This window comes from Parus major, chromosome 20, assembly GCF_001522545.3.
Source record: "Parus major isolate Abel chromosome 20, Parus_major1.1, whole genome shotgun sequence".
In the NCBI taxonomy this organism is placed as follows: Eukaryota; Metazoa; Chordata; class Aves; order Passeriformes; family Paridae; genus Parus; species Parus major.
This window is the reverse complement of record NC_031788.1, coordinates 4,291,873-4,318,520: the sequence shown is the minus strand read 5'-3', so window position 1 is coordinate 4,318,520 and position 26,648 is coordinate 4,291,873.

Below are 26,648 nucleotides of genomic sequence, written 5' to 3'. Positions count from 1 at the left end.
AAGTTATTGGAATCATTACTGTGGTAACCAGGAGAGATGCAGTGGCCTACGATACACAGGGAGTCAGAGGGACAACCTCAAATCCCCTGAATCTGTGAACGATGATAAAGGCACTTCTCTGCCCTCCTAATGAATCCAATCATTCTGATTTTCCACCTACATTCAGTCACTGCCAAAACTCCTGTAAGTTCCTATTGTAGAGATCAGAGTAAACTCTGAAGCCAAGCTGAACAATGCGCTGAGGCATAACCCAAGAGTTAATTATTTTGCTTGCTCTTTAAAAATGGGGTTTGCATTCATGAAGAGCATTAAATTGATGACACTGATAAACTGAAAAAGGAAACAGGGGTAGGAGTGGAGAAAATAGGAATTTTAAATGGTTCAAACACAAAAATACCTCATGCAGCACAATGCCTGCAGGACTATTCTGTCAATTAAAGTGTGCTCATCACTCACATTTTTTCTGCTCCAGACTTGCAATTCATGCCAAGGAAAAGGGTTGTTGGTAAGCAATTATGTATTTACCAAAGCAGAGTCATAGAACTTATATTTAAATCATTCAAAGATTTTCATAAATATGATCAATATATTTAGAGGGGAAAAAAAATGTGGTGGCAGGCTATAACTTCTCAGACCTTCTAGATAGGTTAAACAACAACAGTACGTAATTTATTTGAGCTAAATTGATAATTACAAAGTTAAAACAGCATAAACAAAGCATTTTCTTTGGCTCAGCATTTGAAATAATGCAATAACCTCTATCAGCACAAAACCCATTTTCTTTGCAATCTTAAACACTGCAAACTCCCGGCCACCTCTGCTTGGTGCTGGGACTGTCTGCATGGAGCAGAGTCTCGTGCTCACAGTGGGACCAGACCAGCACAGACTCTCTGCACAGCCCATCAGAAAATGCTCCTGGTGATCAGGGGTTCCAGCAGAGCTGGAGACACCTCTCAGCTTTCCCCCAAGCCCCAGTTCCACCATCAGTGCAGGAATGCTCGGTCCCTTGGCACCCAAGCAGAGGCAGGAGGTGCATCCTGTCCCCATCTCTTCCTCCTGGAATTAGGAACTCATTGCTGTCAAAGAGGGCTCAGTTCCCCCACGCCCTCAGTGGAGATTTGGGGTCTCCCTCCCTGCTGCACCCTGGTGAATGAAAACCAGCATGAATGAAGCCAGCTTTGTCCACACTTGCGCCGTAGATATGCACAAACTGCAGGAAGCCGAGACTTAATTTGATCTGAAACCCCCCCAGCCAATGCATTTTAAAGACAGAACCACAAAGCCAATCAATAGGGACCATTCAGATACTTGCTGTCAGCAGCTAAAGGAAAATGGATACCAAGAAAGCCATAACTATGATAAATTTAGGGGCTGCTTCTCTCTGACTAATGTAGGCACTAAAAGACTCCATGAATATCCTGCTTTGAAACGTGTCATATTTCTGAGAGGCCAATCAATCTCAGGTTCTCGGTGGACCACATTAAAATACATTTGTCACTGTAAGTTTATGAAATATTGATGGTGTTTTTTAGGGGGGTGTTAGGACTTGGAGAGGTGGATCAAAAAAAGGGGGAAAGAGAGCTACTTTAATGAATTATCTTTAGGCTAGAAGGAAAAGAAGAAACAAATGTAGGTGCTTATTGTGGATGAGGGTGAAAAACAGGAAACAATTGCTTACTGAAGAAGGACTTTTGTTGGATTAATAGGAAAAATCATGTGGGAGAATACTGAGGCACTTCAGTATTTCAAGCTCAATTTGAACTCGATTTATTATTTTATTAAACTTTTAACTTTCTATATTTGGTATCTAGTACAGAAAATAAAGCCAGAGCTCCCTTCATGACAGTCACAGAGGGGAAATTAAGAGTGTATCTGTGTTCCAGAGGGGAGCAGGGTTTCACTGCAGCAGGCACTGCATCATATTTGTGCCTGAAAGGGGGAACGAGCCCACATGTGCCAGCAAACCTCACCAAGCAGGCACACACACACACACGGAAAAGAAATGGAATAAAACACAGTACACTGAGCAAAACCACCTTTCTTATTGATGCATCCACACTCAATACCTGATGTTCCTCAGTGGTTTTCACCAAGAAATTTTCCATCTTAAGGAATTTATGGTCAGACTAAGTTAAAGACCAGAAATGAGCAAGAATGAACAGGGGACTAAGGTGGAAATGGGAGCCATGTCACACAGAGTAATTAATTTTAGATCATAAAGGAAGCCTGTTGCAGATGCAAGCTGGGAGCTCAGGGCTTTCCAGACAAGGCCACTCCACCTTTCTGTAACCCAGCCTGCTGAGCACCTAATGACATCCTCAGCTTTCTACACCAGTAGCTCCACTGAAGTCAATAAAGCTATTCACAAGTGTAAAGTTAAGCCTGAGCTTAAATACTGTGGTACTGTGATCTATGTTTGTAAATCAAAGTGTGGAACTAAAGCTAGTTTGTGTAAATAATTGGAAATTGGGTCATTTTTCACCATTTCTGTCAATGCAAAAAGCAGTTTTTCAGATAAGAACAGCAGCAGCATTCACCAAGGGAACAAAAAGTAAATCCTCATATGCATTTTTAACTCACATGCTAAACATTTTGGTAAAGATATTATGCCGTGTCTGTAGGAAAAATACTCTTAGGCAATAAATGGCACATTTTGCTTTAGTGATGAATTGCAACAAAAATAAATTGAAGCAAAAGCATAAAATTTTTCATTTTTCACAAATCTGGAAAAATATGATCTTTTTATTAGTTTTGGCCAGTGGCCCAAACATCTTCCCTTCAACATTTAGGAAGAATTTCACTCTTCTTACTGAGATTATCCAAACAGATACACAGGTCTAGCCTCTATTTCCTTTGCCATAGTTTAGGTGTTTTGGCTATAAGATTTGACTGCTTTAAAGACTTTCATGAAAAAGCAGTTTTTCTACCTTCATCCCAGCAATTTCAGCCAAATTGAAGATTTCCACATGCATGGAAGGCACAGAGAAGGAAGCATTTTGTTTCCTCATCAATTAAAAGCAAGTTTAAACATTTCAGGATTCATGTTCTAGGAAAGCAGAGTGATTGGCTAAAGAGTTTAATATTGAATTACACCTCCTGCTCTACTACAGCACTTCCCAAGAACAGTAGCTCAGGTGCCCAAATCCCTAATTTCCCCCCCAAAATCTTTGATTAAAGTACTTTTCCCACCATAAACTGCAGTTTCCACTCTGAACAAGATACTCAGCGTAACTAAAATTATTCTCTTTTTCCCATCCTGAATCTTATCTCAGAGGTTTGCAGGTTATTATTTTCCTCCACACACCTGTAGCACACACAGACATTACTCATGGCTATGGCTGTATTAGGTCAGGTGTTGAGCAAACAAATAAAAAAGGGAATAGTTTGAGGCAGATCTTCTGGCATTTGATAGAAATGAAGTTTGGACTCAAACCTGGTGTGAGTGTGAGCCAGATCTCCTTTGCAGTTACAGCAGCAAACACCTCAGGGCTGTGCTGATGGAAAAAAACCTCAGTTCTTGATCTCCAAGCCCTCATGCCTACTTGGCTTCATCAGTCCAGATCTGCTGCAATACCTTAAGACAACATTTGGAATTTCTTCCCACTCAGCTGATAATTACACTTATGTCAAAATACATATTTTTTTTAAAAAAAGGCTCTAAACCTGGTTAGTAGAGTCATTAAGCACCAGGATTCATTTTATCTTTGATAATATTTTCCACTCAGTGTTTTCATCTGGCCTCTATTTACAGATCTAAGCATTCTATAAATATCTGCTGTAAGCACTTCAAGGGAATGCCAGGCAGTTTTCACCCACAGCTCTCTTGACCCTGTGGAAGTCATTCTTCCCAAAGGACAGCCTGGGCAATGCACAACACATTTTTATGTGATGTAGCATCAGTTCATGTTGGTTCTGGTTTTTACTTCACCTTATTTTGAATTTCAGCTTGCAATTCTGGCAGTAATTTTTGCACACTGCTCAATAAATGTTACAAAAGTGTCTGTCCACACTGCCTTTCATCAGGGAAAAGCCCTGCTGAGGTTGTGCCCACACAAAAACTGGGCTTCTGGAAAGATGCTGACCTTAGTCCTTAAAAGGATTCTCAACTGGTGGTCAGAAATATTCAACTAAAGCCAGTAACTGCCTAAAAATATTTCAGTGGAAGTGTAAAACCTGGGAACATTTCAATAGTCAGTATGATGTTATGGTCATGAGACATTCAATTCTAACAATTCCAGTCTGAGAACAATTCTAACCATTCCAGTCTGAGAAAGGAAGTTCCCTTTCAGTATGGCCAGTTACAGTCAAAGATGGGAAAGGTAATGGGAAAAGTTAGTGGGGAAGTGTTTTCCCCAAAATTTCATTTTTGAAATGTTGCTGCACAGATGGGCTACCTCACACAGTGACCAATGACACAAAAACCTCACCTAAGAGAGCTGTAGGCAAAGCAGCAACAAGGTGATTGTCTTTAAGAAGAACACAAAAGAAACAAAAGAAAATTATCAAATATAAAACAGTTTGTAAAGGCAATAGGAAAAATATGAGTTATTTTAATAACCATTAATCATCCTAAAAATTCAAATCATTATAGTTAGTGAGATCTTCAGTGTCAGGAACTGATCTTTGATGGAAGAATGGAGATCAAAATACATGGAAAACACAAAATTTACATTCATGTTCTAGACCTTCCACAGACACATAGGATTTAAAATAGTCTAAGCTAACAAGCTATCTCACACTTTGTCAGAAATTAATTTACCATGTTTTAGTGACTACTTTTATTATGTATGTTGAAATGATATGTTATTCTCCCCCATAAGTAAAATTTCTAGATCCTTTGCCCGTCACCAGATTCTGAAGACAGTGGTTGTATGTCAAAAGTTGAAGCAGAGATAGAAATCCTGGATGTTTCAACTTCTTGAACTTTTCTGTTACTCATGGGACTGAGAATCTGCCATAAAATACCCTTAGCCATTTCCTACACAGGAACACAGATCAGCCATGGTTTAATTAAAATCCCACCCTACCTACCACTATAGCCAGACCTTGTGCCTACTGTGTAGACATCTTAAAAAAGCATTAAAAGTCAGATAGATGTTGGTATAAAATTCAGTTTTCCAAATATTTTCAGTTAAATAACTAATTTATCCAGTGGGCATAAAGGAAACAAAACACATATGTCTGCCTATTTATTTGGAATTTTTAGTCTTTCTGGCCAAGATATTCATACTAACCACTTAAGGTGTGAGATAAGCCATACAATTAGCAAGGAAAAAAGAATATGGAAGAAAACTAGGAAAATTTCAACATATTAGTAACTATTTAAATACTGAATATTCTTACTTTGTTCAGGAAATGTCTGTGCAACGGAAACTCTCCTGCTTAAAATTGGTGTCCTCTTGAATGCCAAAAAGGGAAGAAAAAGTCATTTATAAAACAATTAAAAATAAGGTTTCAGCCTTGGGGGTCTTCCTCAGGGCATGGTGAAACTGGGACACAGCAAAAGTAAACAACATCCTGTTCTTCTTTAGCCTAAGGAAGGCCCCATGGCCAAAATGCCTTCTCTAATCTAATTTTGTACTTCTGACAAACAGCTTGACCCTTCCCCTGCTAATTACTGCTCTGCAACTTGCCACTCTGCACCAAGTTTGTCCCTTCATTTTTAGAGGTCAAATACAACATAAAGCATTTATCCAAGCCATCTTCAAATCCCACACCTTCATGTCTGGAACGATCAGCTTTGAAATGTTCACTTTGGGAGAAGAGGGAAGCAATATAACTAATTCTCCACTGCCTTTCACTGCTGCCACACCAACTCTCCTGGGCAGGAGGATGAAATGCTACTGGTAGGAGTTTGCATAACTGGATAAGACCAGCTGAGGTGCAGAGCAATGGAGAATAGGACCCAGCAATTTGAGGATGTCACCTGTAAAAAGGAAGAATGGTTTCTGTCACACAAGTTTATTGCGGCCCAGAAATGTCTACAGTAACTGTGGGCATATAATGTGATGTGCAAGGCTTTTATGAATGAGACCCTTGTGGCTTCTTGTCAGAACTGAATCTGAAGTGATGACAGGACATTTGTAAGTCTTTCCTGGGATGCTGAAGGACTTCCATAAGGGAACATCTTGAAGATAGGGCTCTCGAGGCTTTCATTCAAGAGGAGTCCTTCCAAAAGTTGCTGAAGGTTTTGGTAAGGAACAAGAGAGACACACCCTCAGAAACACTGAGGGACCAGAAGCTGAGGGTTTGGACTCTGTTCATCACTCACAGGAATGAGGCCTGCAGGGTACAGGACACTCTGCAGGCCGAGGCTGAGGAAGAACAAACTAACTCACATCTTCCCTCTGCTACTACTGACAATATCACAGGCAGAAACACAGTAATTATTTGTCTGCTGCCTAATTAGTTTGGCTCCCCAAGTACATGAACAGTAGGTGTAATTTCTCTCCACTTGAAAGTGCTCAAAAGATTATAAGAAATCAAGGAGGCCACAGAGGGCCCCTCTCCCAGGCATTGCTGAGAATTGGTGTGCAAAGGTGAACTTTTCACCTGCTCAGCTCCACACACACGGACAGACAGACAGACACAGCAAACTCCTGCAAGACCTCAGCTCTGCTTGCACCACCACCTTCCCCAAATCCCTACACCCAGCCTCGGGAAGCAGCTCCTGCAGCTTGAGAGGTCCCAGTGCTGCAGGGCTGGTGTTCCTACACAGCCTGGGATGCAGCTGATGAGTAAATTATTAATGCCTAGCTCAGCCAAAGGTATAGATACAGCCAAAGGTATAGATACACTTGTACATTTCATATTTTGGAGTTCTTAAACAATGATTAAGAAGGAAATCCATTATAAGTCCCAGTATTGCAATTCTTGGTGGTCCATCCTGCCCCAAAAAGCTGGTAAGCATCTTTGCCATGTAGATAGAAAAAGTCTGCAATTAACTTAGGACACAAAAAGCACCTGTATTCCAGTTTATCAGAAATATAGGTAGAAACACTGCCAAAACAAAAATCATAGAAGCATGAAAAGGTATGAAAAGCATTCACTTAGCCCTCAGTCTGAGTATTAGAGCAGAGCACCTGGCATCAGAACCTTTTCCAGGTTTGGGAATAAAATAAATAAAACAGGGAATTTATCCTGCAGAGATTTCAACATGAGCAGCTTGAACTCAGATAAGCCAGCTCCAGCATACCTACTCCCAGGAACTGTTATTTATCTCTCCCTGGTATCTTCAAAATACACTTCAGGCTTTTTTGTTCGCCTCTCTGCACCCTTATGCTACTCTTTGGCTCCTCACCATTTGACATCAAGCTCACTGTCAGCCTGACAGCATCCCTGTTTCCAAGCATATATACATATATATCAAATATATATATATATATATTCTCCAAGCTATATCTGGACTTGCTGGAAGCTGTACAGCATCCCATTTTCCTGAAAAATGGGTTTACAAAAAAAAAAAAAAAAAGCAAAGGATGAGCCTGTATGAAAAATTCGGTTTTAAAAAACAGCACAAATGAAAGTTTTCATCCCTGGTTGCACTGATGAAATCAGTGTGAGCCTGCTCAGATGTATTTCCTGTCTGTAAAAAGGATCTGACAACTGCCACCATCACAGGAAGGTCTGATGACAGACTCATTAGTGCTCCTGGAGCAATTAGTTTGGGTGAGACCATGATGGGAAAGCAAAGACACCTCTCAAGTGGGAACATTTCTGCTGTGCCTCAGTTGGAGCAGAGCAGCACCCATAGGGGACTGGAGCAGTGGGAGGGAAAAGGCAAAGAGAGAATGTAGCTGAAAAAAAATTTAAAAATTAAAAATTCAAAGCAAATCCAAACAAACAAACACTACCAAACAAAACAGAAAGCAAGTTAGCTCTTTTGCTGTTAAAGAGAACAAAAATCCCTTCACCTTTACAATTATCTGTGCCTTAGGATTGTCACTTTGGGGTTGCCATTGTCTTCTTTTCCAAAACGTTCACAGAATGAACATGGTCTTTCACCCTCACTATGAGGCAAACACTGGTTTTGAGGCAGAAATATTTTGTCCAAGGCACTGTGAGGCAGGGTCGCTCAGTCTGGTTCAAATCCACCCTTTGGTGGCACTCGGTCCAGCTGTCCCCAGCATCCTTCCCCACATTGTCCATCCCTGCTGGCCAGGAGCCTCAGCTCACAGCCAGGCTTCTCCCTGCTTCATCCCATTTTATACAGGGCTGCTCCCTTTAATTGTGCACGGAAAGTTTATTAATTCAGACAGCGGGAATCGCCCTCGGGCTGAGCCTGCCCAGCCCGGCATTAGGGGCTGCTCCATTTAATTGTTGCTGAAGACAACACATTACACCTTAAACCTTCCCTTTGACACAGCTCCTTTGTTGGGGCAGATATTTCAAATAAACTTGCAGAAGCATCTTAAAACCAGAAGCTTTACAAGCAGAGGAAATTATCGATGCAACTCATAGGACTGAAAGATTAAAGTCAGGAGAATTCAAGCAGCCATTCACACAGCAATTATATTTTATAATTTTTTTCACCAAAGACTCAGACTTAAAACTGACCAAGAGCATCAAGTTCAATAATGAAACTATCATTAAAAACCGTAAATTGTTCGGGGACTTTCAGTGGATGCCCAAAGAATTGTAATTTACCCAAACAGTAATTTAAAAGAATGATATGCTAGCCAAAAGAAATATTCCTGTTTAAAAGATGAAAAAATAAAAATAAAAATTTAAAGAAGCTTTAAAAACTGAAAATGGGGGCTAATGGAATAAACAGGATATCAACAGACAATAAATAAGCACCATATTATAAAGAAACAGCACCCCTATATCCTAAATACAAACATCAAAATACCCTGCTAAATACAAACATCAAAACTACATGTGGAGACACCGAAAAAGCAGGAGTGTTTCACAGTTTGAGTTTTGTTGAAACAAAAGACACTGATGTGTGTAAACATCCCCTAAATGCCACAGCTAGATCAGAGAGTTTAACAAAGGCTTGTGGCTCCTTGATTTGGTCAGATGACTTCTCATAGCAACTAAGTCATCTGCATTATCTTCGGCTGTCTGCCAAAGGTGAAAAATAAATTAAAATATAAAATTAAATCAACAGGTCAAGATAACAGACAAGGAGTTCTAAAGGAATCAGTGCACTGTTAACTTTTTAATACATCATGGCAAACAACCTCGTAAATGCCAAAATTTGCAGTATTGCCAACATAATTTCCATTTGAGAAGTTCAGGATGGCTCCAGAGCAACGTGGAGCAGCTAGTCTAGCCTTAACCACTGACAAAATAATAAAGGATTTATTCATGGACTGTCAATAAAGAATTGCAGACTGGAACTACAATTGTGATGTTTCATGGAAAATTGGTTTAAACAAACCACTCTTATCTTTTTTTTGGCCAGATTACAAGACTGATTGATAGAAGCAGCTGTGATAATAAAGTGGACTTGGACTTCTCCGAGACTTCTGACTCAGCTGTACCTAAATTCTTCTTTAAAGCCCCATATTCTAGTCACCAATGGGATTAAATAAATGGTTTAGAGACTGACTTCAAACTGTAGCTGTTAAAAGAGAGATACCAGGGAGTACAGCAAGAACCAGACTCAATCCAACCCTGTTCTGAATCCTATAGAAGTTCAAGTAGTAATGAAAATCATGGTCAACAAAGTTAACAGATGACAAAGACTGGAGCAGGGGCTTGTTCTGCTTTTTTGTAGACTGATATCAATAGCGACCAGACAGTTATTAAAACAAAATATAAGTTATTGAGGGCAAAACACTTCTAAAGAATATTATTCCTCATACAGCCATACCTCCCACATGGCTGTTCAGCCTGCACCCAGATATTCCTGCAATTAACTCTTCTGTCTCTCACGTTTGGGCTGGGAGTCTCCAGCCAGGCCAGAGCTGTTGGCATTTTCTAGCCACACTCCCAGAAACAAGGGCAAAATGTGTTCACACCTGACAGAATAAATCCCAGCAGACCTTCTTAAACTATGAAAAATCCTGATTAATGCACTCACTGCTTGCTTATTGAATGTGCACTCAAACAATCCTGTGTCCCCTCCCACAATATATGAACAGTATTGTTAATTAGCAAGATGGAAGTAATGCAAAATAAGATCTACTGACAGTCCCTGAAATGTTAATATTTAGTTCTAACCCACATCTCAAGCTGAATGAAGTGTCAGCAAGGTTGAAAGAAGCACATTCAGTAATAGATGTAAAGCTGGATGTAAACAAGTGACTTCTGACTGAAACATGGGTAATTAGATTCTACTTAAAGTTCTCATTTTAGCTTTTTGCACAAACAAAGCAGTCCAAGTGTCCCAAATCTCCACAGGAGGCAGGTTCCAGTCTGGTTTTATGTCCTGCCAGACCCTTCATTTAAGCATTCTCTGATCCAATGCAGACAGGAATTAAATACAGCTGCTCTTCTGGTGAGTCCTAGACTCATAAATGAATGTTTAAGTGGTGTAATGGAGGACTATATTTAAGACATACCAGGTTAGGTGTCCCCATGGCTTTGTGCAGACACCAGCCCCTGGCAACAAGACAGCCAGCTCAGACAGGAGTGTGCTGACTCTGCTTTTAGACTGCTCCTCCTCCTCAAAAAGGTCTGACACACTATTGTAAACTGTAACCTACATGTAAAGGACCAACTTTTTATTCCAATGTACTGAGCACAAGACCAGCAATCTACTTTCCTTGGCCTATTAAAAAACATAGCTTGGACATCATGCCACTGGAGACTTTTGTGATTGTTTCAAAATATAACCTAGTATTTCCAAATTTCTCACTTCAATATTTCCTTCTAGAAAGTCAGAGTAATTGCTTTCTTTTTACACAAATCTCATTCCTACTGTTGCTACAATACTTGAAGAACATAAAATTGCCCAGCCTCAGCTCTGTTCCTGACATAAATGACTAAACTTCCCTGGATTCTATTGCAAGTCAGAAGCACCACTGTTCTGCCAGCTTCTCCTGCTAGATTCAGTCACAGCTATTCCCATCATCATTGTAAACAGGTTTGGGGCTCACATTCCTACAGGAGAACAAAACAATGATGTGAAAAATGGCAGGGGCTGCAGTGCTCACGCTGGGAGCTGCCCCAACCACAGTAAGGCCAAGGGGTTCTCTCTCCTTGCCTGGTTTGTACCACAGGCCTTGGACCAGCCATCAGACACAGCTGCTTCTTCAAAGTCCTTTCAGGCATCAGCCTCACCTTTAGAGGCTGTCAGAGCTGGGAAGAGCCTTGAGGGGCACTGGAAGGAAATGTTGGGATGGTGCAGAGCTGGAGCCAGCTGATGTGCTGGGCTTGAGACCCACACCTAGGTGGGAATGCTTTGGTTTGGGAAGAGCTCCCAGGGCCAGGCTGAGAGGAGATCTCAACAGAAGGGCCTTGCAGATACAGGTCTGAAGGTGATATCTAGCCAAAAGAGCTCATTCTAAGACTTCAGACCTACATGGGCTGATGTACTGTGGATGAGGGGTGATAAATAAGAAGCAGGTAAGTTCATCTGTTTGCTGCACATGGAAAGCATTTGTACTTTGTATTGAAATAGATAAAATCTGCTGAGGAGGGCCCTCTCTGACAGCATCCTGCCTTTCCTGCTAATACCTGTGTGCCAACAGCTTTTATAGCTGATCCTGAAGTCAACACAGATAAGGTAACATCTGCTGGAACACACTGCCCCATCTTCTTTGGGCAACCCATTTAATTTACCAACACACTGCAAAGACTTCCACCAGCAATTTTGTTAAAGTTTCTTGGATTATGGGAAGGGCTGTTTGGTTGGGTTTTGCAGGGTCTTTCTGTGTTTTTTAATTGCATAAGCAAAACTGCAAAAGCCAGTGTGCTGTTCCACAGCTCTTCTTGCAAAGCTTTACATGAGAACACCCTAGCCAAATATATCCCACTTTCCAAAACATGCTCACCTTTGACTGATGCAGTTTGGGGTTTCCTTGTGCATACACTGCTCTGAAGGAGAGAGCAGGTAGGTCAGAGGACTTCAAGGAGAAGGAGCTGCTGAAACCCTCACTAAGGTCCCCATAAATATTCCCCATGGACCTCATTACTCATTTGAACAAACATTACCTTCACTCACACAGCTAAATTTCCTGTTTGCTTGGCTGATCAATTCCTCATCAAATTTTAATGTGGGGTTCAGGCCGTCTGTGGTGTTTTAATTAGCCCTAAGATTGCACAGCGTTGGAGGCAAAGCTAAGAACCATGGAAGTCGCCTCTGCCTAGACAGAAAGGTGGAAGGGGGTTGGGGAAGAGCTGCAAATGAAGAGGCCGAGAACTAATTAGCTCTTGTTACTAGGTTAAGCCTGCTCTCTAGTGGTCACATCACACAGCAATACAGCATGGGAAAAGCCTGTGGAAAGCAGATTCTTAACCCGTGGCTGGATTCCTCTCCATTAAATATGAGGAGGGGAATGATGCACGGTACATCCTGCTTACCCCTCCTGCTGCAGCTTCCAGCATTTCTTTCCCTATAAACAGTTCTATTTTCTTCCCCCCCACTCCAGAAATGTGAATATTTTTATTGGTGCTCTGTTTGGGCAGGAGAGAAGAGCACCATGAACTGCAGCTATTTAAGCAAACAAATCCCACAAACAGCTTTGAGTGATGAAGAGCACAATCCATACACCCCCTGTCCAGAACCAGAAATGGACACCAATGGTCCATGGCATTGGCCAGGAGTATTTTGACCTGCAGTTGGCTGCTGCAAGCCTGAGGTTCTCAGCATTTTGCTGTCATTACATGTAAAGCATCTCATTTAGCTGAGTTCATCCTGCATCCTTTGGCAGTGAAGGCAGTCACATCATTTTGACATCCAATACAAGCAGGATAAAGAAACCAAGTATCCAGCATGATTTCTCCCACCCTTCATGTAAACAAGATAAATCAAATCAACACTGAAATGTAAGTCTTAGATCAGTGGTGTTTCCATCAAGCAGCACTGCTGTGTTTCACAACCTCCTGAAAAGAGCTTGTACCTGTTTCCCAAAAAAACCCTGTACTTTTCTCCAGGGGTAGACATCAGCAGAGCAGTTTCCCACAGAGAATGATTAGTGACTTTTATCAGCAGGTGCTTCTGCATGGCAGTACCCTGCTTCATTCTAAACCCAGGCACTCAGGCACAGCCACTCTCAGGTTTATGTAGCTTGATATGAACTGAATTATACAGCCAAACTTCTCCAAAATTCACCCAATTTTCATCCAGGCTGGAAAAGTGTAACTTATATAAGAACCTGTACAGGCCTTGTGAAAAGGGAAAAAAAAAAATAAGCAAGAAAAAACGGCTGAAAAGAACTGAAAACGAAACAAATTTCTTATTTCCTCTCAGCTTGGGAATAGTTATTTTAAGTATTAGTCTACACACTGCAACAGTAATGGATGTATTGAAAACAGCTGCTCATTTCAGACAAACAGTAAACTATACCCAGTTCTGATTTGCTTGAAATGATAAGTTCTTTGAGACCCTATGAATAATATCAGCATCTGCATGCACCTATTTACCACAGAGACACTGCAGCCTATTAAGCTGCTGGTGCTGCGAGGAACAACCAGTCCCTATCATTTACAGGACAGATACCAGGCTAAGCCAGCAAGTGCACATTTTCAGCCTCAAAGTATGGATTTTAGTTGCACATATCCATTAATAAATGGCAAGATGTTCAGCTTCAGTCTGACAGGAAGAAGATTTGCACTATTACATGGAAAAGAGCAGAATAAATACTTAACCTGTGTCTAACCTCCTTGCTTGAAACATAGATGCCCCTAATTCAGCAAGTACAAATTAATTAGTATTATTAAAATAGCACTTAGCACCAGGAAGAGGAGACTGCTAGTATTTAAAAAACACATTAGCTGGTCACTATAATCTCTGTGTCTAACAAGGCTTGGACCAGGTAATGTTCTTTTTGCCTACACCAGGAACTACATGTTAAAAGTTTACAAAAAAAAAAACCCACCTCTTTTTCCTCGTGGTGCAAGACTCTAAACACCAGAAGATCCTGATCTTATACTTTAGTGTGAAACCTCCTCAGTCTGGAAAAAAAAAAAAAAGGAAGGACAAATGCTATATATATATACCACCTATATATATATACATATACCATTCATAGTTAGAAAAAGTCTGAGGAAGAAACACTCTTTACCAGAATAATTTACAAAACAAATAAGTATTTTTTATAAGCAAATGCAGCAGGGAAGGATTTTCTGATCCATTTCTAATTCTTCATAAAACTTCCAAAACCTTTATTGCTACAGATTATGTCAAGCAGCAGCAGCACTTTTGCTTTGCTTTGCTTCTCCCTTCCAGGTTTCACAGATAATTTTCATCTGTATTTGTTTGGATTTTCCTTGAAAATAAAAAGCAACTGTCTCCAGGCTTTAGTCATTTTGTTTAAAAACAAAAGAACCCACATGTAACTTAATACAACTGTATTAGCTCCCACAGTAAGGTGAATTCCAGCAAGTCCAAGAAACTTTTATTCTCATGTCAACAAGTCTTTCATCTCCAAGCATTCTACAAGCCAACCCTTATCTCAGAAACTTCCCAAACCTGCATTTGCAGGCAAAGGCATTCCTTCCCCCACACCCCTCTGAGAGGGGGATCTGGCCTTTTATTTGCTTCCCACCCCAAATGCCACCACAGCTGCTGTACATCAGCTCTCATTTAAGACAATAATGTTCAAATACAGACTCCCACCAGCACCACAGAGGCAGGTTTGGGGGGTTTTAGTGGGTGGATAAGGAGAAACACCCTGTTTCTTGCAAGCAATCCTATGGGATGCTAATGGCTTCAGTTCTGTGCTGTTTGCCAGCTATGGGATCAGAAGTGATGAGCCACAGATGTCAGAATTTTTAATAGTGATAAATGCACTGCAGCCAGCTCCAGCTCTAGCTGCCACTCTGCTCTGCCACTGCAAACACTTTTCACTGAGCCATAACTCCTTTCTCCAGCCCAGAGCTCGGGTGCTGACAGAAAGCCAAGGTTTCTCTGGCCCCACAAACCCAGAGCCACCACCAGGCTAAAGGGGGTGTCATTTACTGCAGGCAACTTTCATTTCCAAAGGGTTTCCACTGCCAAGTTCTCCCCAAATCAATGTTATCAATCCCACTCGTAATTTTACAAACTTCAAAGGGTTAAGACAGCAAGCACATTTATTGACTGGTGCTTCTTGGTGGTTTCAGTAAAGCATGACTGATTAGAGCCCCCAGTTCTAAAGAGCCCAGCTTTGTGAGGCTGGAATAAATGGGAGTCTGTCAATAACTCAGATCCAGGCATATTGACATAGTTTACAGCCTCAATAGGCAATTAACACTTTACAGTGGATATTACCCAGTGGCCTCCCCATGTTTTACTGCACATTTTCTGCCGTCAGCTGCAATATTGAAGGTTTGGAATAAAAATGGTATTGGACAGACAACACCTTTGTTCAGCTGCACAAAAATTTTCTTTAACATCTGGGAGAGATCACAGTTTCATTCCTCTTTATTCATTCTCTCACACCCCTCGTTTCACTTTCTCTGTCATTTACAGTTCCTAGCCTGCATTGGTGAACTTAAGAAACTCTCTTGACTAAGTAATTAATGAAATCTGTTGTGTGCCAAAACTCTCTAGGGAAACCCCAAAATAGTGACAACCCCAGCCTTTTCTCCTACCATGGGAGAGGCTGAGCAAGTTCATGAATGTCTCTGGCAGACAAATTATACTGACAAACAAATGAAATCATCCAGGAGCATTTAAAGCAGAAACAGCTAAAAAAAGATTTCACAATCATCTCTTGTAGCCAGGACCAAGATTGTATCCCACTTTGATCAGGACAGAACTGCAGTACAGCTCCTACCAGCTACACATGCACAGGAGAAAAAGAGGAAACAAATCCACAGGGATGTGTTTTCCTGCCTGGCTTCTGCTGCGTTTAGCCCTGGTGAAACACACTGGCTTTGCATTTTGCCACCACTGTCACGGTTCTTTAGCTCTGTTCTCTTGCAGCAGCAGCATCACAGCACTCTCCAGGCTGGCAGAGAGCTCTAAGGGCACCAAGTCACCTGCTGAGCCAGCTCTGCCAAGGCCACCCCTAACCCATGTCCCTAAGCATGACCTGCATCCACCCAGGAGCACACATCCACAGAGGGGTGGCAGAACTCTGCAAGGCTCACCCATGGGGTCAGAATGGAACAGTTTGTTCTTTAAAGCTACACAAAGTTACAGGCTTTGAATGATGGAGAAAATGCCTCATCATTGATTTGTGCAGAGGCTCAAGTGAAATTACACAAAAACGTAACACCAGCCACAGAATTCCCACAGGCACCATTTTCAGCAAGGAAAGGAAATAATTTTCTCTATCTATGGCTTGCAGAGAATTGTCTATCTTGCCTTTTTCTTTTAGGGGAGGAAAACTGTAGGTCACAGATTACAAGGCTATGAGGGTGATAGGGAATTGATCTTCATTTATCCCATGTCCAGTAGCAAAAGACACCAGTGGAATTTTCCAAGAAGAGGCAAGAAACAAGCCTAATCCCCAATGACAAATTTTTCATTTACTTGAAAATTATAGAAGATTTATAAACTATTTTATAGGTCATGTATTTTGGTCCTCACTCTTCAGAGTAGTGAAATGCAACCTCAGTTGTAACTTGTTTCAGATGGGATGAATTTATCAAATAATTGAAATTGATAGAGTGTATTTACATGACTCAGATAGATTGGCAGATGGATTTGCCATCAACAGCTCATTTTGCCTTCAGCAATTACTCTTAGAGTGGAGAATTTAGAATTATTACCTGTTTAATGGAAACCTCAGACAAGAATAATTAAAGACTTAAGTCACCAGGTTTGGGAGAAGGAGCAATACAATTTTTCAAGGATGTCTGGAGTGCCATGGAGCCCTCAGTTCTTTTTCAAACATTTCCTACATGCTCAGCATCCATCAGTGACATTTAAACTCAGCTTTGCCCAGCTAGGGCTGAATGAGCTGGGTGCTGAGCCAGAGCCAAGGCCAGCCCTAAGCTGCAGCCAGGCTGCAGAAATGTCGTGTGTGTCCCAGCCACAAAACCCAATTCTGTTAAAAAAAATAGATAAAAGAATTAGCAACAAGATTCAGAGATGACAACTGGATGTCTGTAATTGCTGGATGTCCCCTTTGAATTTCTCTTGAGGGACTGAAATAGAAATACTGTCGTAGCTTTCTTCCCTCACCCTGTCTGTCCATGTGTATGGATTAGTTTAGAGAGACAGCCTAAGAAATACATATCAACATGGGATCCTCCACGCTGAGAGAAGCCAGTGGGAACTCTTTCCTCCAGAAAAAAAGCAAATTTAAGTCAACTTTCCAAAGGAAGAAAAAATAAATAAGATAAAGAGATAAAGAAGAATAGTCCCGAAGATGAAACCAGCCATTTCTTGCCAGCCATTCCTACAATTCAGTAGAAAAAAGCCCCCCCTGGAAGACTGTTGGGAGAGATCTAGTTTAAACTTGCTACAGGAAATAAAGTATAACCTGTTCCATAGCTGCTACTTGAAGGAAACCCCCACTTCAAACCCTTTGTCTTTAATGACTTTCAAAAATGAAATAGATACACAGGAACAATGTGAGCCATATGCAAATCACACTATTTCTCCCAAGCAGGCACAGTCCTGGAAGTCTTCTGGGCTTGAAAGAAGCAAAGGGCTTGTCAGGGAATAAAACACTGCACAGCCTAAGTATGGACAGGCTGCTCTCGCCTTAAAGAATAATGCTAGTTATTACATCTACTAAAAGGAAAGAGAAAAAAATCTCCAAACACTAACAAAATGAACCCCCAAAAGCTGCTGTGAGTTTGCACTGCTGTTATTTCTCTGTGTTTGAGGGAGCAGGTGATGACCCCATCCTGTTTGGCAGAGGTGGCCAGCCCAGCCTGGCAGCCTGAGCCGTGACCCTTGCATGGTGCTCTGCCAGGCAAAGACATCTGGCTGCTCCTCTGATCTGAAGTCCTGTGGTTTTCCTTTGTGATGTGGCAAAGCACATGGCCCCCAGTACATCTGTATAATTAATGTGAGGGGAAAATATGAGCAACAACAGAAAAAAAAAAAAGAAAAAAAAAGCCCTCAAAGAACAGAAGCTGTTCAGGGTCAGCAGAAAGTCTGATAAAATAAAGATGTAGCACAGAGTCACGGGATGGGTTTGCCTGCCTGCATTGGGGTATTTAAGGCATGAAGAGAGCTCTGATTTCACCCTGTGCCACTGAACAAGTTCTCCACTTCTTGAAACATCTGTTTCACCAGTTTCTCATATTCTGCAAGCCCTGCAGGGCAGGGACACTCCTGTATTTACAGATAAAGTCTCTACTGGACCCAATAGCAATATAGAAACAAGAATAAAAAATTCATCTGCCTTTTGCAGCCAGCAGGAATTACCATATCTGCTGAGTTTTTTTAACAGTTTGTTGTGTTTTGCCATACTGGGCTTTTTTGGGACATTTTACTGAGGTAAGTGGCAGACTGAGCTTATGGGGACAAGTGCCCTGTAAAGGACAGCAAAAGGTTCAGCAGCAGCAAAGGCTGCGGCTCTTGAGGAGCAGAGCTGGCAATCTGAGCCCTGTGAGCTGTGAACCACCAAAAGCCAAAGTGCAGGAACACTGAGAGAGGAGCAGCCACGCTGGGTGAGGACCCAGAGGCACTGGTGACACCAGGGGACAGGGACTCCAAAGCCAGCAGGTCACTTCAGAGCCCTGCTCCACTCAGATCTGGGTTCTTTGCAATTGCACTGTTTGAAAAGAAGACAAAAAAATAAAGGGAAAAATGAAAATAAGCCTTCTTCTCTTAAAGGGAAAAGGGAAATCCTGAAACTCAAAGGAAACTTCTCATGTGATTTATAATATTTATAAAAGCCTGTTATCAGGGAAGTGTTATATTAATTTCTTCCCCCTATACACACCAAAGGTCATAGGTAGGGGATGAATTTCCACATTTTGTACTATAAACACTGTACTGTTTAAATCTCTCTTATGACACCCTCCTTTGAGGGGATTTCATTTGTATTTGTTAAGCTCTGAGTGTCATTTAGTTGCATTAATGGACACTTAACATGCTACCAAGTATTTTTTGGTAAGCCTTTATTTCAGAGTTCCCATTATGATGAATTCATTTTGCTCTGAGAGCAATAGCCCCACTTGTAATGTATTTTTCTGGTATTAACATGCCTCTGCAAGCATGTCCATAGGTGCTCAAGTGCAATTTATCATTAGTTAAATGAGAGTTAATGGACACTAGAAGTGCCACTTATTTTCTGAGTGATCCATTAACACACACACAAAAAGAAGACAAAAGCTGGCCAGCAGACTCCTTTGGTAGGATAACTGAGGTCTGCTCTGCACATGTCAAATCTGTTTTGATACCAGGGGTGGCCTTTAAAGCAAGGAGTGGGGGCAAGCTCAGGTGGCTGAGTGCAAGCAGCTGATGTGAAAAAGGGGAGGAGAGACTGAAAGTTTGTATTGAACACATGGGAGAAAGAAGGCAAGAGCAGGAAATGATTGCCTGAATCCAAAGATGTAGTGGGCACTGCTAAGTGAGCGGTTCTGAATGCTGGGTAACTTCTGGCAAATACAAGAATTCATTGGTGACTGCTTAGAAAAAGGTTTTGGAAGAGTTAAACTGTTTTTTACTGTAAGTCCTACCATCACTGCTCAGCTGATATAGTAATAATCACACCAGGCCAATGTTTTAGTGTCATCTTTCATAAATTATAAATATCTCAGTTATTAAATCAAAATCCTAATAAAATGGTCAATAAAACAGTAATTTCAGGTGAAGAGGAACAAAGGATGTTTTTTCCCAGTATCCAAGCAGAAGTGAAAGAAATAAATCACTGAAACAAACTTGGTTGTGGGGTAGAAACTTCCTGACTTTATATCCCATAACTTTTCCTCAGAAGGTGAGACACAAGAAACCCAAACACCTGAGTTCTGCAGGAAACAGTTCCAGGTAATACAGCACCTCCTGTGGTGACCCAGCTCAACCTGAGGATTGTCCCAGCAAGGACCAGATGTCAAAAAATCATGGACAACACTGCCAAGCCTCTTATCAAAATTACTGCACTTTTTTAATTTCCCCTTAAATTAGATTCCACCATTTCCCACCCACAACTCCCCCAAAGTGCAGCTCATCTTGCTGAATAATCTAAAATTTAAGAAGTTAGCAATACTTCCTCCAAGCTCTCAGTCCTGCATCAGCTTACAAAGGTTAACACTCAGTAGAGTCACAGAAATGCAGCACTAGGACAGGTTAAAATAAAACCAGAGCCTATTTTATCAAATTTTCCTTAAGAGTAGAGATACTTTGACATTATTATTTGACAGTATTCCATTTGGATGTGAATGCCAGGCATAGGTGAAGACTAATTATTTCCAAGAAGGGGGTAAGACCCCATAACTTATCTATATATATATACACATTTTTATGTATTTATATATATTATTTATATATTTCTTTATTATTTATTTTTTATTTCTAGCATATATTTTTATATATATATATATATATTTATGTATAAGGGAAAGAGGATCACCAAGGGGTACCAGATGCAGCCAGGAGGAGCAGAGAGAAGAGGGGATGTGGGTCTCATCAGGTCACAGGGAGCAGATGGGAGGGAGATGCAAAGACAGCAGAGATCTGTGTGTAACAGAGCAAGGCAGAGCACCGTGGGCCACACATTTTGCTGCCTGTTTAATCCTTCCCACAGTTGTGGCCAGGCTCCCAAATTCCTTACTCCAGCTCTGTTCCTCTCTCAGATGAAGGTAAATGTACAGCTCAACAGAGCATGCTAAAACAACTTCATAAGCAGCCTGAAAAGCAAATAACTGAAAGCATTTTACTTTTAAAAATCTACTTTCATCAGTTTAAGGCAATTAGTTCAGGGAGATGATGATAAAGCAGTGAAGGTTGCTGCAAGTGACAGCAATGAAACTCCTGACACAGTTATGGTGCAGATTGCAGGAATAAACATTTCCCATGTTTCAGAAACCACATTGTCATCGATGTTTGCAGCCTGAAATGAGCTGAAGTAATCAGCTCCTGTTGGCAGCAGGAAGTTTCTTGGATGGCTTTTGTTTTTCACTGCAAGAATCTCCATTTGTAGCTTAAACCCCCTCACACCTGTAACAGCTTTCAGTTGAGTTTCCCTCTGCCCGTGGCCAAGGAACATCCTCCCAAATCTGAAGGAAAAATCCAGGTGCCTGGGCCTTCTTCAGCCTTCCCCAGCACTTTCTGAACCTCAGAGAGAAGCACAGCCCAGGGCCCGTGAGATCTGCCAAATCTGGCTTTGTCCAAGGCAGAACAGGTCCTCCCATTTTGTCAGAAATACACTGTTTTTAAAATAATAAGAAAACACTTAAATTTTCAGGGTTTTCCCCTTAAACACATCTTGCTGTCTTCCATTTTCTCAGCTCTCTGCTGTGGCATGGGTAGATCAGAAATTAGGCATGTCATCTCTACCTGAAGGGAGCTCTCTGACACCTCTGAAAAGTCCTAATTGGTTATGAAATGTCAGAAAAAGCAAACACTTCTGCAAAGATCCCAGAGATATTCACTCTTTGGGGTCACCTCATCTATTCCCTACAGTCATGGTATCAGGCACCAAACTTGCAGTTATCCCTTTATCCCAAAAAGTAGCGTTTGGAGGAATTTCCCCTGCACTGCTCATTCCTGTGTAATTTTTCAAAAGGAATAAAGCTGTTTCCAGCATTTTGTCCCCATGCAGACACAGCAGAGGAGCCATCCTGCAGGAGAGCCCCTCCATGCAGGACAGGTCACTCCAGGACACAGGAGGATGGCTCAGGGACCCTGGGGAGGGCAGGCTGCTTCTCCAGGTGTCTCCACAGCCTCTGGAGAGCTGCTCAAAGCCAGCACACGATTTCTGCAGAAGGCAGCACAGGATGAGGCTTCCTCTGCTTCCTTGTGAAGGTCAGAGGTGTCCTGATGGACAGGAATTTTCCTCCCTCTCTGGCCCTGCACCTGGTTGTCTCCATTTGCCAATTATCAAATGAAACAAAGCAATAAATCATCACCTCAGGGGCAAGTCCCCTGCAACCACAGCATCCCAGTTCTGTGGCACATTCCACACTGAAATCACTGTGTGCTCACACAAGGGCACATTTTGTTCTCTCTCCTTCTGTTTCCCACCACTTTCTGATGGTTCTCCTGCTCTCCAGTACCTGCAGATCACATCTCTGAGGCAGTTACTAAGTTGGATTATCTTTTTAGCTTGTTTGGCTTTAATTTTTTATTTTTATTTCTGCACTCCTTAAAACCCTTGAGGAAGTAGAGGAAGTACCTGACCAGGATTTTTAGATTAACTCCCACACACCAATCCCAAACCTCGCTTCTTCCTTCACAGGAGTGAAAAATAGAAAAGATAATTCAGCAAGGCAGACAAGTCAGTGGATAAAACCCCAGGAGAGATGGAGCCCCAGCACCAGGGCTCTTAACTTGCATGATAGAAGTATCAAAACTGGTTTAATCTGCAAGATCTTTGCCTTCTGCCCCCAGACCTCACTTCAGTTCATTGCCCCTGGCTGAATTCAGTGATGTTAGGTTCAGGGAGAAAGGTCTTCTCTTGGGAAAAACATTCAGAATCATCTCAAACAGGGTTTAGGGGTTTCAGTCCTGGGGTTTTCTACCATGTTTGTAGAGAGAAAACCCTTGGAGTAAAACTTCTAAACCCTGACACTTACCTGAGCTCCAGTTTTGAATAGTCAGTATAAGGTTGTTTTTTTATTTTATTTTTGCATTTCAGAAGAGAGAATACAAAAGGCATTTTTGGCTAGTCAGTAGAAGAGGTAGAGAAAGTCGGTATAAACACACAAATACACACAGATCATGGCAGACAAAGTCTACAATGAAAGATCAAACTCATGTTTCTCAGTTTGAATTTGTCTCTGCATTTTGACTTTACTGAGGCACAATGAATTGCTTTCAACCTTGCCTTAACAGCTAAGAAAAATGAAAAGCTTGCTTTTACTGTGGAAATGAATGGAGAAAAAAAATTCAATGAATACCAAATTCACTTTGTCTTAATGTTACTGCAAAGGAAAAGAGAAAAGCACAGGTTATGGATATTGGGATCAGAGCCACTGAGTGAACTTGTAGCTGCAAATATGAAATAAATTGGACCATGCAAAAGAACCAAGTTCATCAAGTCATTTATAACAGCACAGGAAAAGCAAGGGAGAGTCCTTACAAAGAGAGGGTAATACAACAGAAATCTTACTGCCAAGGGCCATAATTACATCCAAGCAGTTTAATTGTGCACTAAGCCTTAATTCAGCCTCCAGGTTTGGTCTTTTGTCTCTGCCCACAGGCTTTGTGTGCACAGTTGGGACATGTGGAGATGACTCATGTCCTTTTACAGGTAACAGAAAAATACAGTGGAGTCTCCAGCTCTATTTTTTTTCTCTCTTTTTGATGGAGAAAGAAGATCTGACTTTAAATTTGTGCCTTTTGTCTTCCTCTCCATATGTCTTGTTTGTGGTTCAATTATTGTGATATTCTCCCTACGGATAGTGATGCTTGGGGAATCTGGTAATACTTAACAAAAATATAAAAATAAAAGGATTCTGTCTGCCAAGCAGAAAGTAATTAAGGAACCTGGAACACAGAGGGCAATAAAGTTATTGAAGGAGCAGTATTCATTAAGCAAGATAAAGCACAGCAGGGTGTGCAGTGCTGGCCCTGTCCCTGTGCCCTACAGAACTCCAGGTATCCAAGGGCTGAGCTGCACTTTGAGGCTGTGAGGCTGCAAGCCAGGAGCCAGAGGAACAGAGCACTAATGAGAGGATAGCCCAAACTACAGCCTCTCACTTCTCTTCTAAATCAGCCCTGATTTAATTGTTTAAATTAAAGTCCAGCAGCTGGCTGAACAAATAATTCCCAACACCATTCTGAGCCTAAACTTGTTCCTCAGTGTTATCCTAGCATTTATATTCTGCTGTGTGAATTCTAGATTGGCTGAAGAATGACCCTCAGTACAATTTGTTGCTCTGGATTAGGGATCTGTTAATTTTAATTCTGCTTGGCTGATACAGCATTGTCTCTGCTTCTGAACAGGTACCTGTACAAAACTGAGAAAAAAACAGAAATAAACCCCTCAACTCCAACCTCTGTTTACAGTTCAGTTTCTTCAAGAATGCACATGGAAATCCTTGTGTCTTCAGTCAAGTTGCAGTAACACAAACTCCCCAGAAACTCCAGGAAACATTTACCGTATAACATGACAGCTCTAATTCTGGGGAATGCCAGGTCCCACTCCAGAAGCTGCTGCATTTCATTGCTAATTGAAAAGAACTCAGATCCATAATAGAGAGCCTCAGAATAATCTGGTTGTATCCAAAACTTTCTCTTAAGTGACAATGGTTGTCACTGCAGTTCAGTTTTCCTGTGTTGCCACAACACAGTAAACTGTAATTATTCCCACTTCCCAGAGACAAAGAAAATTGTCTCATTCAAAGTCACACAGAAAGCATGTGGCAGGAATGGGAGGTGGAGCCAAGTCTCCCAGCCCTTGTCATGACCTAATTCCTGAACTCCATCGTGACCTAAGAAATTTGGGGATTTTTTCCCTTTGTTCCTTTTTCTTCCTGTCCTCAGAATGTATTTACATTTTATTTTAAACCTTTTCCGTTCAGCCCTTAAGGCTAGGAACATGATTTGAACCACAAGTGCACATGATTCCAGGACTTAGCACTCTCTGATTATTTCTCTCAATTCTTGCCAACCGGTTGCAACACCACATTTGTACTCCATTCTCTAAAATGCTTACAAAACAGGTAATATGCTCATAACCAAAACCCTAGATTAAATTAAAAGTATTTAAACATTTGAGTAGTCCCACCAGGGCCAATTCAAATTGCATCACACCTGATAATGTCAGTGTTTAATTATAGCCCACAGTAACCTCTACTTTGCTGGTTTCAAATACTTTCCCAGGAGCTGCTGGGAGCATGTGAACAGATGATGATGATTTTGCTGACAATTAACTACACTTTATCAAGGCTTCTTTTAGCTAAGCCCAAAAAGTGTAGCTGGACACTGATCCCAATAGATATCTCCTACTGAAAGGGGCAGAGGAGCTTCCCAAAGCCTCCCATCCAAGCAGCCCTGCCAAGGGGCAGCCCCACACCAGCTGCATCAGTCTCCCAAACACATCCAGCCTGGGCTGGGGCTGTGCAGCTGGATCTGTGCTGGATCCTGGCAAAATGGCAATGCCACTGGGGCTGTGGAGCTGGATCTGTGCTGGATCCTGGCAAAATGGCAATGCCACTGGGGCTGTGGAGCTGGATCTGTGCTGGATCCTGGCAAAATGGCAATGCCACTGGGGCTGTGGAGCTGGCCACTCTGACAGAGCCCAGGGGGAATGGTTTACATTCGTATTTGCAGGCTGATTTGGGGAACTCAGGGAGTCCAGAGGAGGCAACGAGGCTGGTGAGGGGCTGGGAACACAAACCCTGTGAGGAACAGCTGAGGGAGCTGGGGTTGTATATCATGGAGAAAAGGAGACTCAGAGGTGAATTTTTCACTCTCTACAGCTCCCTGAGAGGTGGCTGTGGACAGGTGGGGCTGGCCCCTTTCTCCAGGCAGCACTGACAGAACCAGAGGACACAGCCTTAAGCTGAACCAAGGGAAATATATATTGGATATTAAGAAAAAGATTTTCAAGGAAAGAATAATAAAGTACTGGAATGGTCTTCCTGGGGAGGTGGTGGAGTCACCATCCCTGGGTGTGGCACTGGGTGCCATGGTTTAGTTGAGGTGTTAGAGCTGGGTTGGACTCGATGATCTTGGAGGTCTCCTCCAGCCTGATCATTCTGTTGAATTCTGCTGGTGTTGAGCCCTGGGTGCAGAGGCCAGGGCAGGAACAGGACTCATCACCACAGGGTGTAGCTGGGTTATCTCTTGTGCTCGATGAGATTAGAGATCTCATCCACATTAATGAGCCTGTGATCCCACAGGCAGGTGAGGGGGTGCCAGCACAGCCCCACAGCCCCGTGGCACAGTGGCACTCGTGAGATCAGGGGTGGAGATCAGGGGGAAAGCTCCATGGACAGCAGCTTCCAAAGGCACAGCTCCTCCCTGCTCTGCCCTGCCAGGCTCGGGCCCTTTGGCCCCCAAAGGGAGCCCACACCATCGGCCCCATGGCATCACTTTCCCCAGCAGATCCTGAGCTTCCTGCTCCCCTCAGCTTTCCTCCCCATCCTACCAACCCTAACAGGAACTATTTGTATTTAGTTCTCTGCTGCTTTTCCCTGATCCCTTGTTTCTAAACCTTTTCCTGCCTCCCAGCTGCCCTGCAGGTCACACTCTCTACACATCTCCCAAACTTTACAAGGTGTTTTCTTCTGGTACGTCTTTCCACCCTGGAGGTTTTGTGTGCACAAGAAGTATCCTGAACTCCCTGAATTCCTGACCATGCTGCCTTGGATCAGGCCTCAGAGTGTCTCACCTGAGTCAAAAAATATCCTTTTTCCACCTAAAAATCTAACATTTCCCTCTTAAATGACCATTGCCACAACTTCTGTATCTTACTACATGGCAGGAAGATGGAAATATGAGGAGAGTGTCTGAGTATATAAATAAAGCAGGAGTTTAT